Genomic DNA, 20,598 nt, shown 5'->3' with positions numbered 1-20,598 from the left:
CCAATCAGGGAAACACAAAATAAGCTTTTAACCAGCAGCCCTCAACTCAGATAGGTTTGCTATACCACATTTCTGCTGGAAGAGTGCAGTCAGAAAACCCTTTTAGTGTAAAAATTCTGGTTTTAGAGCATTAGTGCAGGGAAACCACATGATCTAGATACTAGAATCTTATATAACTAGCAGACACGATGCAATTAAATACTACAGCAGCAGTGGAAAGAGTTCAGCTTTGAAATTCTACTAAAGTGCAAGAAATGTGACAATTAATACAGAATTCTTATGAAATATATATGTATAGTATGTATAGTATGTTAGCAATTGTTCTGGAGCTTTTCTCCCCGGGCCTCTGCTGAAAATGGACAATTCTGTCCAGTAGGGCCTCCTGGTAAACAAATGTAAAATAAATAAATAAATAAAATATAGTAAAATAATCAGCAGAAATGTAAAATGATAGTTGCAATAAATCAAATACCACATCCTGGTAACCCCGTATCTCCTAATCCCTGCCCAACAAACACACCCCAAGAAATAGCTTCTCTCTTCAGTTATTACTTCATTGAATCCATTAGTATGTTGATAAGTCCTGTTCCCTCTATTTCTAGCACTACAAATCTACCTGACCCACTCCTCTAGACAGAAATTTACTAACAAATTCTCCCTTAAACAAATTACTATCAACTACATTAACTCCCTACTTTGAAGACTAAAACCCTGTTCTAAATCTGCTGAAAATATACCTCCCTACTTTCTTCAGAGTAGCTGACTCTCTAGCTCGCCCAGTCTCTATGCTGATAAACCGTTCTATCTTTGAATCAAAGGTTCCCTCTATCTGGAAAAAAATCTATACCCTACCCATACACAAAGGAGGTAACCCCATAGAAATCTTCAATTTCAAGCCTACTTCCATCCTGTCACCTCTCTCAAAAATATTGGAAAAATGCGTACATAAGCAAGTCATGAAACACTTTCTTCAAGAAAATCTGCTCACTCCCATACAACATGGCTTTTGACAAAATCATAGCACAACTACTGCCCTGCTGTCCTTTATCAACACTATCTCTCTGTGAGAGATAACAATAAACTGGTGTCATACTTATTCCTAGATCTCTCTAAACATTTGATACAGTCCCTCATTCCTTTCTTCTGGACAAACTTAACTAACTTTAATTTCTCCACCTCTACCATTGCTTGGTTTTCTGATTACCTCACAGATTGACTACAATTGGTAAAATGACTTTCTGCTTTCTCACCCCCTCTCCCTAAGGATCTGTTCTTGGTCCACTACTCTTCAATATCTTTACTAATTTACTCTATACATCCTGCCCTCAGCCATCCCTTGTCCAATATGCTGATGACCCTACAGTGATCACCATTGCAGATACCCTCTCTGACTTATATTCTATTACTCAGAAATCCTTAGACTCTGCTGAAACCTGGCTCTCTAACAATCAGCTAATTCTGAATCCTAAAAAGAAAAACTTTTACTTTTTCTTCCCAAAAATCTAAACCACCTTAAACCCACTTTTGCTATCAATTCTCTAAATAAAACTCATATCATAGCTGTACCCAATACAAAACTTCTAGAGGTCATGATAGATGACCAACTGAAATTTGATTTGTATGTCAAGACTTGCATTAAGAAAACCCATCAAAAACTTGACCTCTTAGAGAAATAAAAAGTTCTTCTCTAACAAAGCTAATGTCTCCCTCTGTCATACCTATTTCCTACCAAGCTTATTGTACAACTCTCCAAATCCTCACTAACCTCCAAACCTCTCTCCTAACTAAGCTTGAAACTACCTGTAACAAAGTGGCTAGATTTACTGTAAGTCAGAGCTATAGATCTCATCACGGTCGCTCTTTAAAACACTTAAACTGGCTAGAATTCCCAACCTGTTACTCCTCCCTCAGCTTCAGCTTTTCCACTCTGTCTTGTACCAACCATCTTTCTGTCCCAACTTGTCCCCTCTAATCTCCCTCTACACTCTTTCTAGGACTCTCTGTAGCTCAACTATAAACCCAAAAGCAAAATTGCTATAGCTATTACCCCACCATTTCTTGGAACAAACTCTCATTGGAAATCAGAACACTCAGACAGCTCAAAGACTTTAAATCAGTTACCAAAGACTACCTAAAAAGTTGCTGGTCATGCTACTGTACTCGCCCTCCATAAAATGTCTCCCTCTCTTATGTAGATGGCTTTTTGCCCTCATTGGCATTTCTCTGTCACGTGATAGCTCTCCTTGTCATGTCATCTAGGTAATTACCTGTTAATCTTAAAATGCTAATACATGCATACTACCTGTCAAATCCTCACCAACTCTAGCTGGCAGCACTTATTAACTCTGCATACGGTCCTTGTACTTATCTTAAGTTAAAGGGTAAATTAAGCTCTGTAAATAATGTTTATGCATTTACTGTACCAGCTTGAAAATGTTTGTGTTTCTATATAATACTATTTTTCACTTGTAGTTTTGTGGAGCTTTTCTCCCTGCGCCTCCTCTGAAAAAAAGGGCTATCAGCTCAGCCAGAGAAACCCAGTCAAGAAATGTAAAATAAATAAATACTTTTCCTCTTTCAACAGTGGATGTCTTTAGATGCAGCAGATTTAGTGTAAATCTCAGGTGAAGTAGCCAAGCCAGGAGGATCTCTGAGACACTGAGCTCCATGACTTGTTTAAAGCCAGGCAGAGAAGTAACTGACAATTTTAGTGCACCATATAAGTAACAGAACACTTTTGTACTGTGATTTGCAAGACAGTGAGTACAGTTACATCAGCCATAAGTTAAGTAATTCAGTTACAGGAGCATTAATTCAGCAATGGTCAAGGCAGATTTCCATATGAAACACAGGGGATAAAGTGCAAAGGTAATGATCAAGTACAAGACTAAGAGCAAGAGCAGGATGTATTTACCTGTCCAGGTTTCTCAATGTTTACAGGTATATGTATACTCTGTATATACTTAGTCTGAGGTCAGAGCAACTTAGGGTATTTTCCTTACCATGAGATACATTGATTGCAGTTTATATAAGTAGCTAGGGTTTTGGGACCTAACACCTCATGTCAGGGGTGCAGGAGGCAAACCCCTTTGCAAAAATGCTTTAATGATATTTCAGTGAGTTTCTTGATTTCTTATAGCACTTTAGTGATAGTGCACTATTTTTGTAGTCACAGAACGTGTAATTATAGGTTTTGCACTTCCACTATGGGCTGTATGTTAGACTACACAATATGCCTTGCATAGTGTGTTATGTCCTTAATACAAAATCTTGATTCTAACCACAAGTTCATATGAATATGATTTGGCAGGATTGTGCCGACAGCTGGCAATACCTTCCCATCTGCATTTTTTGTAATAAAGTACCAGAACAAATGTGTTACATATTCCCACCCCTGCAAAACTCATGGTTGTAATATAGTAGCACTGCAGCCTGGGCATGCCCTCCAGAACCTGTTGTGAGAAACTATCATAATAAATTAAATGCATCGGTGCACTGATGCATCTTCCGTTATCATGGTGTAATGAATGTATTAATTTATGCACTAATTCATTCTCTTATCAGCTTTATTCTTTTGAGGGGTTGCAAGCCTAGCCATTACTTATGTCAGCAATCAATGCCACAAGGCAGAAAACAAGCCATGGATGGGAAGCCAGTACATCTCAAAAATGCATTAACACACTCGATCACATGCTGAACATATAATGCAGAGGCTCAGCAATTCATCTAAAAGCATGTGTGTGGAATGTGAAAGGACACTAGGCAAGTGGCAGTAACCCACATGGATGTATAGACACCATCCAGAAGCCATTCAACCAGAGACTTAAACAGGAAAATCAAGAGGTGTAAGGCAGAAGTGTTAATCACTGTACCACTGTGCACACTGTATGTAATGTCTGATAACTGGGCAAGTCAGTGATCCATCATTACCACTGTGCACACTGTTTGTAATGTCTGATAACTGGCAAGTCAGTGATCTATCAGTACCACTGTGCACACTGTATGTAATGTCTGATAACTGGCAAGTCAGTGATCCATCAGTACCACTGTGCACACTGTATGTAATGTCTGATAAATGGAAGTCAGTGATCCATCAGTACCACTGTGCACACTGTATGTAATGTCTGATAACTGGCAAGTCAGTGATCCATCAATACCATTGTGCACACTGTATGTAATGTCTGATAACTGGGCAAGTCAGTGATCCATCATTACCACTGTGCACACTGTTTGTAATGTCTGATAACGGGCAAGTCAGTGATCCATCAGTACCACTGTGCACACTGTATGTAATGTCTGATAACTGGCAAGTCAGTGATCCATCAGTACCACTGTGCACACTGTATGTAATGTCTGATAAATGGAAGTCAGTGATCCATCAGTACCACCGTGCACACTGTATGTAATGTCTGATAACTGGCAAGTCAGTGATCCATCAGTACCACTGTGCACACTGTATGTAATGTCTGATAACTGGACAAGTCAGTGATCCATCAGATAACTTTTTCAACCAAGCCTCTAGTCAGTGGCTAGAGGTACATGTTAAACAATGGTGAATGTTGTCCTTAACAGTTCTGTTGTCAATATATAGATAGTTTGAAGAGAGGTAAAACAATATGATGTTAGTAAAACTGAAACATTGAAACCATGTAGAGCATACTTCTGAACCATTTTGTCAGCTGTTATTTTGGAAGCCACACACAGATGAAATATAGTGTTAGTGATGAAAACAATTTACAGGGTTTGACTTACTCAGACAATAGCTAGGACAATGAAAAAGTCATACCTGGTAGATATTTATGTTTAATTTTACTTGATTGTATTTAATTAATATAAAACCTAGAGCTACTGTTATTGCCCCTGATATCGTCTGTGTGTTCCTGACATAATTTGTGTATTTATTGCTATCTGACCTACACTATTTCGTCCGATGTAAATATCAAGAATTGCTATGTACCTGATGTAATCTGGTATAGTTTGTGACAACCCACCACTAGACCCATAATCAAGGAGCCTCAGTCCTCACCACTGGCAACAGTGGGGGACATTCACTGAGAGGATGACAAGTACATACACCGTATTTCCACATGCAGGTCTCTGCATCAAGTACAATTTCCCTTAAGAGCACACAGAGACCACAGTTAGTCTGAGGCTGGTTTCGCCCTTTTCCTCCAGATCCTAAATAAGACTCCCAACTGGCACAGCTATAGAGTTGAGATCTCAGCTGAGTGACGTAGTCAAGACCTCCAGCACCCTCTCAGTCCAACCAGTGCTTTGTGTTCCTGCCAAAGTAGCTGACATACACTCTCTTTGAGGTTTGATTTACACACAAACACACACACACACACACACACACACACACACACACACACACACACACACCTGCGAAAGGCTATAAGGAAGATTTTACTGCCACCAGTCACTCCTGCCAGCTACTTTAAGGTCCTTAACAAAGGGTGTCCAATCCTATTGTGTAATATTAATATTAACACTAATGGTAGTTTGACCAAAAGCAAGGCTATTAGTAGTGGCCCACACAGTGTCACCTAATAAATATGCAAGTACTCTCAAAACTTAAATATCTCTATACAGATCAGCCACAATTAAAGGTATAAGCCTAGGCAAGAGTTTAGCTCATGTTTAGACAACTCAGCACCCGCTCCCCCTGTCCAGCAGGGACACAGGTGGAATCCCAGGGGTGTATTTTCTGTTTCCCATCCAGTTATCCAGGTTGCACCTAAAATGGATAATGAGGTACTCTGCTTGACATGGAGAAGGAGTCTAGTCCACAAATGGGGGAGTTTCTTTGACACAAATCTGTCCCGCCAACAAGTCCTATTGATGTCACATACCAGGCTGAGGTTGCGCATGCGGGTTACTCAAGTGGAGCTTGACTTGCGGATATGCAGCAGTCCCATCAAGGTGGACTCTGAGATTGATTTCTATGCTAGACAGAGGTCACCTCTGAGGAGTCAGTATGAAACTGAGTAGAGGGACAGGGCTTTAAGCCTATCTGTGTAGGATAGATCTTTGAGGCCCTGGATTGTCTTGGTGAGGAATCTCTGTGGGTCTGTCCAGCTGCTGCATGTACTTTGTGAGGTACATGCCAAAAGGGGTGTTGTACTTAATAATGAGCCTTATAAGAAAATAATACAGGGATGTTATGACCTCCTTGTCCCTGGATGAGATACCCTTACTTATCAGGTGGGCCATGTAGAAAGCTTTCTGTACAAAAGAAGCAACATGGTGGTCAAAAGTCAGGTTGCTATCAACCTGAGTGCCCAAATCCCTCACAGTTGATTCCATGATTAGGACATTGTTATTGTTGTGATGATTTGTGGGGACATCACTGTCCTTAAAGGGGATGATGATGCATTTTTTGGTATTCAGCTTGAGACAATTTTTCTGGCACCAGTCATTTGATTGGATGAAACCCTTTTGTAGGATGTCCACATCACATGGGGAATTGATGACAGCAACCAGCTTACTGTTACCTGTAAACTTGGTCAGCCATAGCCCACTGGTTTTGGCATGGACTTCAGAAAAGTATATACCAAATAACAGAGGCCCCAAGACCGATCCCTGGGCTACTCTGTTCATTACAGGTCTACTGCTTGAGGTGGCTTCCTCTATTTTAACTAGGTGTGTCCTATCAGTGAGCCAGTTTGCTATCCATCTGGTGACATATTGATTGATGCCTAGTTGAGAGAGTTTATCTATTATGCCTGACTAGGGAATAGTGTCGAAGGCTTTGGCTAGGTCAAAGTAGGTAGTGTGCATCATCTTCCCCTCATCCACGGCTTTGGTGACTGTCTCAAAGAAGTCAAACAAATTTAATAGGCATGACATCACCTTGATGAAGCCAAATTGTATGGAATCGAGTGTTTGGAGGTTGCTAGTATCCTTGTTAATAAGGTCCATGATAATCTGTTCCATGGCCTTGCAGATCAAGCTAGTTAGGCTGATGGGTCTATAATTTCCTGGATTGGTGCACGCTCTACCTTTATGCATAGGAATAACAGTGGCTGTCCTTCACTCAGCTAGGATGAAGCCAGTACTCAGGGTTTGGTTAAATAGGGCACCAAATGGTGCTGCAAGTTCCTGCCTGAGTTCATGTAGGATGCAACCTGTGTTGTTAGCTAGTCCCATAGAGGCTGTATTTTTTGCCTTTGAAAGGGCAGTGATGACCTGTTCTCTAGAGGTAAGGGGAGGTGGGCAGGTACTGGGGATGTCCTGATTTGCTCATGGGGGAGAGAGGGGTGAAGTTTTTGCTGAATTGGTCAGCCAGCAGGTTTGGCTTCATATCTCTCAACCTCTTAGTTCAAGAAATCTGGACAAAGCCACATAAAATGGGAGGATAAAAACTCAGAAAAAGGGACATTTTTTAAATGCTGTTCTTATAAACTTAGAAAGTTACTAGATTAACATTTTCTGAAGGATGTGAAGTCTGAAACTCAAATGTATGTCATTATTTAGTGACTTCAACCTCAAATTATCCCAGTGATTTGCCAAAAAAAAATAATTTAGGAGGGACAGACCAAAAATATGAGCCAAAAATCTGGAAAGTTGAGAGGTATGGTTGGTTATATCTATGGCATTTGTGTATGCAGTGTCCTTGACCACCAATTCTGAGCAGATCTGGGTGCTTCCTTTGAGACTGTGGACATATATGAAGAAGGCCTTATGATTGTCTCTAGTAGATGTGGCCAATTTTGACTTGAACTTGCTTTGGAGGATTTCACTAGTGCTTTTATTTACTTGTTCTGGCTAAAGAGAGATTGCTTCCAACTGGGCACTTTCTCCTTCTTGGTCTTGGACAGCATTTTTTTCCTTTTGTTATATCACTTATTTTTGAATATGTCCACCAGACAGGTTTACTCTTCCTTGCAGAGGATGATTTTTGTCCTGTCGGGTATTTCTGATTCCATGCCTCTATACAAATGCTCATATAGTGCTTTGGTGTAGATTTGGGCGTTGGTGCCAGTTCCTACAGAGGGGGAGGAGGCTGTGAAGCTGGCTATACCATCCCTCAGGAGGTTGGAATCAGCTTTGGAGAAGTTTTTTTTTTGTTTGACCCTAACTAGAGGGTTGGGCGAGATGGTGACTTTAAAAATGACCGATCTATGGTCAGATTTAAGCAGGGAGGATGATACTATAGGGATGCTTCAGTGATTACTCATGGTGGTTAATATTTATTTATTAATTTTACAGTTTGTTTACCGGGATAGTCCATTGGGTCAAGAATAGCCCATTTTCAATGGAGTCCTGGGGAGAAAAGCTCCATGAACAAACAATATAATATGAAGAGAATGCATTTACATTTATATAACACTGTTGAAGAATGATGGTATTACATAACATGACAAACATCCATGATTGCAGTAAAAATGCAGTCAGAAAAGCAAAAGGTTAAATTACACACACATAAATAAGTCAATTAAAATAATAAAAATCCATTGGTGCATAATCCTGTTAGATTTGTTACAATGTAGAACAACACAGGGTTGACATTACAGGTTTACATGAAATCTTACAGGTAAAGTAGGATAGGGGGATAAAAGGTGTTAGTTGTTGAATGTAAGAAGGGTGGGACAATAAGAAAAAAAAAAGTAGACCAAGAGTAGGAGTAAATGAGAAAAATGAAGACGGTAGTCAGAGATGCTCAGGATGAAGAGAAGAGAGAAGTAAAGGAGTGTGAGAAATGGGGAAAAAAGAGGTGAGTCATGAGGGATGAGAGCAAGAACATTCCCAGAGGGTTTTAAGATGGGAATGAAGCAGGGTCTTAAAGGTAGAGTGATTGTATGTAGTATGAATAAGAGGTGGCAGGGAGTTCCAGAGGTGAGCTAGGGAAAAGGATAGTAAGTGTTTGCCTGGAGGATGAGCAGGCTTGTGCAGTTCAAGCAAATTCTGGTTATTGGATCTTAGAAGTCTGTTGGGTAGGTGCATTTTGAAGGAGGAGCCAAGGGAGGGGTAGACGGCGAGATTAAAGATGAGTTTATGGGCATGAGTAAGTTGAATGTAGGTAAAATGGTTGGGAAGTTTGAGCCAATTTAGTTTGTGTAGGGCATTGCAGTGGTGGGTGAAGGATTTATAGCCAGTAGCAAAAGTAGAAATTTTGTTATAACAGGAGGATAGCTTTGTTTATAGAGAAGATCGAAGGTTGGTAAGAAGTGGGGCACAGATTCCTGTTATTTGATCGAACGTTTAGGTTAGCAAATACCTAAAGGTCGATTTGGCAATAGCGAAAGTAAAAAAACACAAATGGCCAGTTTAACACTGGGAAAGAATTCCCTTGGCTGTTATGTGGATTTTGCCCCTTTCCCCACTGTTGAGAGATCTCAGAGTTGGTATATTTAGTTAGGTGGGGTGTGGGCGTACAGCCCTCCACATTGGGTGGTGTGGTGGGTGACGCCCCCCACTTTATTTTGGCTTAAAATGTTTTTTTTAAGTTAAATCTGCCATTCACTGTTTTAATTTTTCGATGTTACCAGGTTGACATTTAGGTATTCGCTAACCTAATCTTTCTATCAGGTAATATAGATGCATGGGGCACCATATAGGAGAAAAGGAATGAGGAAGCTGTTAGAGAGTACAAATTTAGTAGTGGGAGTGATATATTGTTATGTCGATATAGCATACCTAGTTTCTGGTGGGTTTTCTTTATATTGATTAGTAAGTGGATATCATATTTTAACTGTTCATCAATAAGGACTTCTAGAAGCTTTACATGGGAGGCTACCTCGAGAGAGGTATTGTTATGACTAGTAATGGAGAATGAGTTCCTGTCTATAGTACTACTTTTTGAACGAGTGAATAAAATGATTTTAGTTTTTGACTCATTGAGTGATAGGTGGTTGTGTATTATCCAACATTTGGTGTAAGAGAAAGCATCCTGAGTTAGTTTTAAGAGAGTGGAGGTGGAAATGGTGGAGCAGATGATATTAGAGTCATTTGCGTATTGAATTAGTTTAGCACTAGGAATGTTTTGGTGGAAGTCATTTCTGAAAATGTTGAACAGTAAGGGACCCAATATGGAACCCTGGTGTATGCCTGTCTGTGTATTAAGGAAGGATTTGTGTTCTGGCATGAGTAGTTCTCCCACTCTGTGTTTGGGTAGTTAAAGTCATCCAGGATTAGGGTAAAGGGTTAAATCTTGATAGAGTAGAAGAGGACCAGTTTGGTGGAGTGGGCATCTTGAGTCAAATTTGGGGGCCTGTAGCTAGCTATGATTTGAACAGAGGTCTTGTCAATCGTTAACTGTCCCTGGAGTGTCTACTGTATGTCATATTATTTAACCAGCCTGGAGGTGTGTATGTCTTCAATACATATTGAAACTTCACCTACTTTGGCTTTTCTGTCTACAGTTTAGGGTCTGCATGTATGATAGGATGAGTAACCAGGTAAGGCTGGGGTGCACGCTGCAGCTTTGAACCAGATTTCTGTGAATTTGCAAATATCAGCATCTTCCAGGGTTAAGAATGCTTGCAATGAATGCAGTTTCATGTTTAGACTCCCAGAATTTAGCAGCATGACCTTTAATTTGCATTTTGTTGAAATTTTTATGTTGGCAGTTTTGACATCATCACTTTCCTAAAAATGGCAATATGGGGGAGGCACGAGCCTTTGCCAGAAACCTGAAAGCCAAAGTGAGATAGATCCATGCCATCTCTGATAAAGCATCGTGGTCTGTCGATCATATCTTTCCAGGCTGTAAGGTAATGATCTATCTGGAATGACACCAGAAAGTAAGCAAATTGTTAGAGTCAATCATTTTCTCTTTGTACTGAGGCATCATTTTGGGTGATGGTAGAATGCTGCATAAGGCTAGGGACATACCTGACTGTGATACATATTCAGTGAACTCAATTGTCTCTCTCTTCATATAGTCCAGGGAGGTACATCTCAAGTCATTCACTCCAACAAATTATTTAATAATAAATAATAAAAGAACAAGACGATACTAAATATATATTCACAGTGACATCTGAGTTCAAAACCACAGGAAATATTTAAAATAACATTGCAGTACAGACTCGCACAAATAAAAAGAAATAAAACCTAAACTAAGCTTTGCTATATTCCTGACTGTATCTAAGAGAGTTACATTGTTCCCTAGAAACTTACTTCATTAGAGCAAGGCAGATGTTGTGGTGAATGGTTCTTGTTGGGTCCAAGACTGAATACAGAATGCTCTGTCTCATTAAGAGACTTCTCAAACTAATATCTAAAATTTTACTGCTGGGATAGTTTGCACAATTAAGTCATTTCTGGTTATCTGACTTCTAACAAACCCCCCCATTGCTAGAAGCTGGTAGCATTTAGCATCTACCTGTAAAATATACAGACGAGGGCTTTTACTCAGATCTTTGGCAGATGCTGGAAGTCATAAAACAATTATATTCCTTCATGCTTCAAAAGTAGCAATTAGCTCACTCTAAGGACAATACAGAAAGCTTCCTAGCACAGACTCTGTGTTTCCAGCTGCATTGAAAACTTGGGAAGTAGCCACTTTATTGCATCTTATAAAGGAATTTCATTTCAGATATTTTTCTAAAGTTTACTAGACTGAGGTTAACCTCCTGTATCCCAGTTTCCACTGTTAAAATATATGGTTCATAGGTTCATAGATTGGTACTAGGCTATCAGCCCTAGGGCCTATACAAGCCTAGCCATAACAATTCCCTGGCTATTTCTTCCCACACTATTTATTTCCCTGGACCCCTGTCTAGCAGGGCGACTGATTAGATCGCCGGGGTGAATTTCCTTTCTCCCATCCAATCATCAAGGCTCCTTTTGAAGAGGGCCAAAGAGGTGCTCTCCTTGACATGTATTCTATTCCAGAGTCTGGGGAGTTTCTGGGTCAAGAACCTATCCCTCCAGCATGTTTTGTTTATTGTGATGACAAGGTTTAGATCCCTGGAGATTGTGGCTCTGAGGGATTGGGATTTCTTTAAATGTAGCATGTCCAACAGCTCTGGGTTTGACATGACCTTGTATGTTAGGCAGAGATCGCCTCTGAGTAGACGATATGTGACAAAGTATAGCTGGAGTTTTTTAAGGCGGTCAGCATAGGGCATCTGCTTTAGGCCTGTAATTCTTTTAGTGAGGTATTTCTGCGGGCTTTCCAGTTCTTACAGATGTCTTGAGAGGTACATACCAAACAGGGCATTGGATTCTATAATGGGTCTAATGAGGGATGAGTACAGTGGGACAATGACCTCCTTTTTCCTGGATGAAAAGCCCTTAGTGATGAGGTGTGCCACATAGAAAGATTTTCTGATTGTTGTGGCGATGTGGTTATCGAAGGTGAGACCACTGACCACCTGTGTCCCTAAGTCTCTTATCACACTTTTGGTGCTTAGTGTACTGCCACCTATGTGGTAATTCACGGGTACATGTTTTTTTTTCAGAAAGGGGATAAGTATACATTTCTTGGCATTGAGCTTGAGCCCATGGCTCTGGCACCAAGCATCTGTTTCTGTAAGGCCCTTTTGTAGAGTATCCACATCATTTGGGGATTCAATAATGGCTCCCAGTTTGCAATCATCTCTGAACTTTGTTAGCCAAAGTCCCTTAGTGTTGGCCTGTACTTCAGAGAAGTATATGCCAAATAAGAGCAGTCCCAGGACTAAACCCCGCTTGTTACTTGTCTGGAGCTGGATTTGGAGTCGGCTACTTTTACAGTGTGGGTTCTGTCAGTAAGCCAGTTGGCAACCCATCAAGTGATGTAGGGATTAATGCCCAGCTTAGTAAGTCTATCTATGATTCCAGAGTGGGGGATGGTATCAAAGGCCTTGGTGAGGTCCAAATAGGCTGTGTGGACTGCTTTGCCCTCTTCCACAGCTCTGGAGACTGATTTGAAGAAGTCAATCAGGTTCAGGAGACAAGATCGGCTCTTCATGAACCCAAACTGGGTGGGGTCTAGTGTTTGAAGGTTGCCAATGTCTTTGTTTATAAGTTCCATGATAATACATTTCATGGCCTTGCAGATCAGGCTCATCAGACTGATGGGGCAGTAGTTCCCGGGATCCAAGGTGGATTTGCTATGGTGATTTGCTATGATGTGTGCGATTGTAACTACATGGAATAATGTTTGTTCGGAATCATGGTTTCCATGAATTACAGAATTGAACCACACATGGTCGACCAGAAAATGTCTATATGTGAAGTGCAATTGACCAATTCCACTATGACGTGTTGACATATGTATACGCATACAGTGCGTCATGGCTGTAACAGTTTAAAACTAAAAACATATGGCAGCACCACTTAGATGTCCGAAAGAAGAGTTTATCAGGTGTATCAGTTGAGAGATAGGAAGTGGAGCTTCTGAAAGATCAGCAAAATGTCACGGTATGTGTTAACAGTGTCAAGTTGATGGCTTCTATATTATACACGCTATGCACAACTGAAATATTGTCTTTACTTCTCTCAGTAGGAAGATTGATGTTACTGAGGAGTTTGAATTTCAGCCTGGAATACTTGGAAATGTGTACGACAGTGTGTTAAGTCAAAAGTGTAAGAAACTGTTGTGTGTAGACAGTTATCAGTATATGCAGGAAAGAACAGTGGAGAATCACATGCACTGGTGCTGCTGTAAAAAATTAACAGGGAAATGTAGGGATAGATCTATTACTGAACTGACAGGGGAAGGCTATAAATTAATAAAAAGCACAGCACATTACCATGCTCCTAACAGTCTTAAAAGTGAAGTATATAAAGTCAGATACGATAGCAAAAAAAGGGCTGAAGTTTCAATAGAGGATCCTTGCAAAGTTGTATCTGAAATTTTATCAGAGACTCCCACTGAGGCTGTAATTGCTTTGCCTAATACATCTGCATTGAAGCAGTCAGTGAATAGAATAAGACAGCTGAAATGTACGAGTATGTTCAATGACATCGCCAGTTTATCCCAGTTAACCCCAGAGCATATAACTATTAAAAATGGAACGTGCATTGTTGAGCACACTGGGGAAACTTTTCCATTGGGAAATTGTGTTATTATAACTATACAAAGTAACTTGCAATTGCTGCGCAGGTCTGAGTACATGTTAGTTGTTGGGATGTTTCCCATTAGTACCACAGAGTGCAAACATATATATACTGTTCATTGCAAAGTAGAGGAAGCTGGTGTAGGCAAGATAATTCCTGTGGTGTATGGCATATTATCCTCAAAGTCAGAGGATTGTTATAATTCCTTTTGGGATTCTGTTAGTTTATGTGTAAAATATAACCTTAACCTTAACCCCAAGATGGTGCTGAGCGATTTTGAAAAGGCAGCAGTGAATGCCATACAGTCGCATTTCTGCAACAGTGTTTCCAAAGGTTGCTGGTTCCATCAGTGTCAAATAATTTGGCATCAAATACAAAAGTTACATCTGGCATCGTATTTTGTCAGTAACAGCTCACTTTCCTTATTATATAAACAAATACCAGCCTTGGCATTCATTAATCCTGAATACATAGCTAATATTCTGAGTGAGATTGAAGCTGATATGCCTGAAAATGCTAGACCTTTATGTAGATTCTTTAGGGAAAACTACGCGTTGGTCAGACCACATAGAGATGGCATGTGATGTAACACTTCGGAGCGATTACCCCCACTATTTGACAAAACATTTTGGAACCAATAGGATACATGCGCACTCAGTTATCCCAGAAGCCAAAATGCTGGTGAAGAATGGCATCATCATCTCCGTAGCCCCCTTGGGAAACTTAGATTATATATATTGGATGTCTTGCATACCATTCAGTTGAAACAGAACAGGGTTGAGGACATAAAACGCAGAATGTTAGCATGCATACCATTATCTCTTAAGAGGCAGAGACTTATGGATAAGGAAGCCTCTTTTGATAGATTACTTGCCCGAAGGGATGAAATGAGTATCAGAGGGTTTTTGCATTTTGTGTCACAACACTACTTTTTTTAATATGTGTAGTGACCTTTATGAACATTAATTTGTTTTGATTTGTACACTGTCTCACAGTTGGACATTTCTTGAATGGAAGAGTGACCACCGTTTGGTAATAAGAATCACTGGTGACTGCACGTTGGTGTTTAGCAGAGAAAAAAAAAATTAGTTGTGTTGTCAGTTTTTCTGAAGTTGTCTAATTTAAGATCATTTCATGTACATGGAAGGATATACGTGAGCAACACAATACATAGGTCATCTGTGGTTTTCTGCTACTTAATCGTTATTGCACCATTGTTGAATGCAGTCATAGCAATGGTTTCATCATCGCATCATGTCAGCTGTACTTCCAGAAGAGGGAAATATCGAAAACATTGAAGGCAACTTTGTTCCTATTATTTTCGACATTCTGATCTTTCGAAACTTTGGAATTCAACATCTTGTTTCACACATAGCAACATTCGACTGTAGTGTGTTTGAATATACCACAGTAAACCAAAATATATACATTTAAACAGTTACATTAGTACATGTACATTTCTGTTCTGTTCTCTTCCAGTAGGGCACAACGTGGATACATTTTAAATACAACACTTTTACAAATACCTTTTCAACACAAATATCTGTACAGAGTGGTTTGATATACATATGACATACATTTGTACTATATTTGTAACACAAGCATCTTGTATAAATCATTTCTATTTTCACCAATGACATATAATTAATTACAAAATTCCAGCTAGCTGTGCTGGCAGTATCTCCTTTCATCACATAGTTGCTGCTGCTTAACCTTTGTAATGTACAGCACTGTTTAATGTTAATTCTGAGAACCACTCTGTTCTCGATGTAATCTGTTGTACTGTTTGCATTCACACCCATGCAATCTTCTGATGTTGATATTAAGAATAACATACTTTGTAACCACACAACCAAAAGGCTGAAACAAAAACGAAGTCCAATATTGAGACCGTTGTTCCAAATACAATAAAGGCTGTCCTTGTACCCACGTATCACTCTATGTAGGTGATACAAACATCGATCTCGCACGGATTAATAGAAGAATTTATTACCAAAAAAAAACGTGAAAATAATATACTTTAAACACGTAGGTTCAAAAAGAATAAAAGCAAAGTAACTGATTTAGCGCTTTCATCTCCAACACCAGAGACTTCCTCAGAATCCAGTTACCATTCACAATTCTTACTTTATATATCACACATAATTAATTACTAATTAGACATTTGTCTGTTTAATTGCTGGTACTTATAAATTAAAGGGCTAGACTTCAATAATTAATTTATGCAACACTGAAAAAACATTTTGAATAAAATTGTGTTGAATAAGCCAACATGCATACAAAGAATATATATATATATATATGTATATATATATATATATATATATATATATATATATATATATATATATATATATATATTCAGTTGTTGCCAAAGGCACGTTTGTAAATAAATGCATACTGACTTGTTAAACCAAGGAAACCCCCCCAAAAATTAATAATTGATTGAATCAACAAAAAAATAAATATTTTGTTAAATACCTATATGTAAAGTAAATGCATGTCTATCTCAATGTGTATATGTATAGACATAAAAAATATACAAATATAACAAATATGTACTTATTTATAGTATATATATATATAAATAAATAATGAATTGAGTACATTTTTTAAAAATATTGGTAGTGTGTATTTATACATCAATTAAAACATCAATTAAAAATAACCATATGGTTTGTGTAATAAATGATACCTCGGCAAAGCCTATTCTTATCAATATATTCATTCAATTCATAAAAACAAGTGTTAAAAAGTATTTAGACAAATCACCAAATATTGATAATAAATAAATAAATAATATTAACATGATACTAATAGTTTTGTTTAAAAATATTAAAACTTGTTGAAAATTGTTGAAACTAATGAAAATGTTGTGTTAATATCACAATAACAAACTTTGTATATATAAAAAATTATGTATATATATATATAAATAAATAAATAAAATATATTACAACCCTAAAAACATGGTTAAACCCTTTAGAAAAAAAACTATTAAATGGTTTTATTCAAAAGGTTGTAAGTTTTACAGTTTTTCTTGTATCTGGTCATTTTATCTTTTCTTTGGGTCTGCCGCCAATATTTTTAACGCCGGAGTTATAGATATATGATCGTTTAATCCTTTTCCACTACATGCGTCTAATCTCAACTGCCAGATCATTTCCCTGTACTCTAGCTTAGTCTCCCAATCACCTCCTCTATCCATGGGTTCAATTCCCTCTAGCACCCAAAATTTGAAATCTGCCTGTTTACATACCATTGTATGCCTGTATAATGCATTATTGTCATTATGTTTGCTAATGTTCCTTGTGTGCTCATATATTCTGTTCCTGAGGTGGCGTTCAGTTTTGCCTATATAGTAACTCCAACATACTTTACAGAATACTAAATATACTACTCCTTTTGAGTAACAACTATTATACCTTTTGGCTTTTAAAGTTATGTCTAAACTAGGTATTCTGATTTCTTTCAATCCAGCAATGAATGTGCATTGTGCACACCTACCACATTTAAAAGTGCCATGTCTCTTATTAGCCCCACTAACACTAGTAGTTCTCTGTTCAATGATATTCTTAATATTCTTATTCCTTCTGAAACTGTATTTGATGTCACTTTGAAATACATCAGTTTTCGTTGCTATATTCCTGAACATCTCCCAGGTGTCATCAATACTTTTTCTCAACCATTTTACACCTTGGTGGTATGTAATCGTCAAATAGGGTGTATCACTTACTACAATTGAGTTAGGAGTATTAGAACTACTCTTATCACTATTAATGACTGTGGGCTCCACACACCCTTCTTTAGTTAACAAAGCATTATATTTGTTGCCTCTTTCTGATATTACATATTCTTTTATAGGGCTAATGAAATCCTTAGGATAGCCTCTTTCATAAAACATTTTTTCTACGTTATCAATTTCTTTTAAAAATTCTGTATCGTCTGAGATCATCCTGGCCATCCTAATCATTTGTCCTTTTACTATGTTTTTCTTGAGTTGGTAAGGATGATCACTATTGAAATGTAGGTAGGCATTAGAATGATGTTCCTTTCTAAATACATTAGACCTATAACATTTACTCTGATTGTCCTTACTTAATTTAATATCTAAGAAATGTATTTCCTCTGCATCTATTTGGTATGTAAAATGCAAGAAGGTGGTTGTCTGGTTTATATATTGTATAAAATCTTGAATGTACTCATATGGACCAGACCATAAAACAAATATATCGTCCAGGAAACGAAAATAATTACTAATATATTGACTGTATGTAGAGTTGAACACATATTTCTTTTCCCAAAATAACATAATGATGTTAGCATACATAGGGGCACAGGCTGTGCCCATGGCAACTCCTTCTTTCTGGTGGTAGTAATCTCCCTCAAAATACACATAGTTGTACTTTAATATCAGTTCCATTCATTCCAAAACTGTTCTAAAATCAGCTCCTGTTACTAGTTTCAATTCAACAAGTACTTTTTCAAACCAGTCTAAACCAATGTCTTGGGGTATAACTGAAAACAATTCTTTAACATCAATAGTAATAAACAACATGTTATCTGAATAAGTACTCCCACCTATTTTTTTCAAAAAATCCCATGAATCTATCAAAATGTGGTCATATTTAGTATTGAATCCTTTTAACATAGTGTCTACATAAATTGCCAAAGGCTGAGTTTTTGATCCCTGAGATGACACTATGGGTCTCATGGGTGGATTGTGTAGGGATTTGTGTATTTTGGGTATACCAAAAATACCTGGAATGACGGGTTTTGGTACTTTTAAAAATTTATACAGTTCCATATCAATAATTCCTGTAAACAGATTGTCTTCCAGAATGAGATCTATCTTCCTGTATGAAATATTGATCTCATTCTTTGTTACCGAACCATATTGTTCTTCCTTATCCAAAATATCCTTCATTTTCTTAATGTAATCCCATCTATCCATAATAACCACCCCTCTCCCTTTGTCAGGTTTCATAATACGAATTTTATCATTACTACTCAAGTCTCTTAGTAGTTTTTGTTCAGCGTTAGTAAAATTACTTTTAGTTTTTTTATTAATATTGTTGTTCTTATATCCATTTTGTATCCTGTTTATGACACATTTTTCAAAATTTAAAATTTCGTATTGTAAGGGGGGGGGGGTTGTAAGTATTATATCTTGCTAAAGAATTCTCTCTGTCTTAACCTACTCTGTCCTTAAATATATGTTTGAAATTTAATTTTCGTGTAAATAACTTGATATCTAGTATAATGTTTTCAACTCTGGGTTTGTTGACAGGTACAAAAGTAAACCCTTTGGTAAATAACCTGAAAAAATCTTGGTTAATCAATGTTTCAGTATAATTAAATATATTAAAATTATTAAAAGTATGTATAGTGACATCCACATGTTCCCGTGCATCCAAAAATAATTCAGGACTACAGTCATTTGTTGTATCTTGGCACAAAACCATGTCAAAGTCACCTATCTGTATACCCTCCCTGTATGCATTACCTGTGCATAGGTTTGTTGGGTCCGATTTCTCAACCTCTCTTACCTCCTGGGTTCATCTGTCCCTAAAGGGACATCGGTTCTGAGGTTGTTGCCATTTTCTATTGTATCAAAATGTTCTTCCTGTGAGTATCTATGGTATTCCATTGGGTTGGGATCCAATTGCCCCTGTTCCCAATGTCTAGGTTCCCAATTAGCACCTCTTCCAGCCCCTCTGTAACTATTATTTTTGTTGTATCTTGCCCTGTGTGATATATACGGGCCCTTCCCCTTTTCCTGGTTCCTAAATATATTCTCATCAGCATATGCATTTCCTTTCTCATAATCACCAAGGTCCTTTTCAAATTTCTTTAGTTTTCTGTTAATATTCATATTGGTAGCAGAGTCGATGTCGTACAATACCCTAAAGTACAAATGCTTATACTCATCAACTCGAAACAATAAGTCAGTATTAATTTCACTGTATAGCTTATCTATTTCATTTTTTGTTTGTTCCATTACGTAAGTGTTGCGTTTCATCATCAATTTTAACATAGCTAGCCCACATTCATTTAAAATATCGCAAATACTTTTAAAAAATATTTTGTCACCATTCACATTGTTCGGAAACTTGTTAAGTCTCAAGCCTTTAGGTACTATCTTTTCTTTTATACATTTGTCAAAGTACCAATTTTCTACACTGAGTGATTTGAATTTTAATAGCAATTTTTTAAAAATCTTACATTTGTCCTTATAGGTTAAGCTGTTTGCTGGTTCTTTTGTTTTTTCTTTTTCTTTGGTAAGAGCACATGATTTGTTTAACCATGTACTAAAATCCATTTCCTTATACATGTCCATGGCTTGAGCTTCCATTCTGTCGTGAGTTCCATTAGAACGAAAGGTTGAGACATTGTGCCCATCATTTCTTCTCCTACTCGCGTTTTCCACCATACCTTCTCTACCTCTGGTTGCAACGTCGCATACCTCCGACATCATCCTAACCACCCCCATCTCCTTCGGGCTGCTTTGCACACAAGGTATACCATTAGAAGAACCCGTTAACGGAGTATCTGTTTGTGAGTGGGCTTGAATAACCCTTAGCGGTTCGTTCAACATGGTACTGC

This window comes from Protopterus annectens, chromosome 9.part0 (assembly GCF_019279795.1).
Source record: "Protopterus annectens isolate FY-2018-M chromosome 9.part0, PAN1.0, whole genome shotgun sequence".
Taxonomy (NCBI): domain Eukaryota; kingdom Metazoa; phylum Chordata; order Ceratodontiformes; family Protopteridae; genus Protopterus; species Protopterus annectens.
The sequence above is the reverse complement of the archived record's forward strand: the minus strand, read 5'-3'. Positions refer to the sequence as shown.